The following is a 697-nucleotide window of genomic DNA, read 5'->3' as shown; positions in this document are numbered from 1 at the left end:
ATTAAGAGATTACGCTAACGTATACTAATTCCCTTTTACTATTATTATATATATACTCTCGTATATAATTCTTATACGATTTATATCGCGTTTTCTACTAGCTCGCGCTAGTATAAGTATAGATAATATTTTCGCGAGGGTTATATATACGTAGTAGACTCGATTTCTATCTATTAAAGTAATATCTTATAAGCGACCCGTATTAACGAAGATATTTATACTATCCTTCGCTACTAAATTAATATAAATTTTATTAATATATATTAGAGTATATAGCTAATATATGTAGCGGCTTATCGTATCAAGGAACTTCGGCGTAATATTATCGTCTTCGCCTCTTCTCTAGCTACTTCTCTTACTATCTCTTATATTAGATCTTTTTATTATCTAGTAAATCTTTTAAGTAAGTAATTACTTCTTAATATAAGATAATAAATAAACTAATATTAAGTAGTAATAGTCTTATATATAGCTCTAATAGCCATTTTTCTTATTATACGTAATATCTTAGCGCTTTAAAATCGGCTTATAAGTATTTTAGCTATTTTCGCTAAGTTTTTTAATTATAACTTATTCGCTCTTTAAAGCTTCTATACTACTATTACTTTCGCGATCTTTCTTACTTCTTAACCCCCCTTAACGATTACGTCTTTAACTTTATCTTAGATATTAATTTATATAATTTCTTTACTTACTC

This window comes from Letharia columbiana (assembly GCF_014066305.1).
Source record: "Letharia columbiana isolate WasteWater2 chromosome Unknown Sc0000026_s0, whole genome shotgun sequence".
NCBI classification, from domain to species: domain Eukaryota; kingdom Fungi; phylum Ascomycota; class Lecanoromycetes; order Lecanorales; family Parmeliaceae; genus Letharia; species Letharia columbiana.
Note: the sequence above shows the minus strand (reverse complement) of the source record.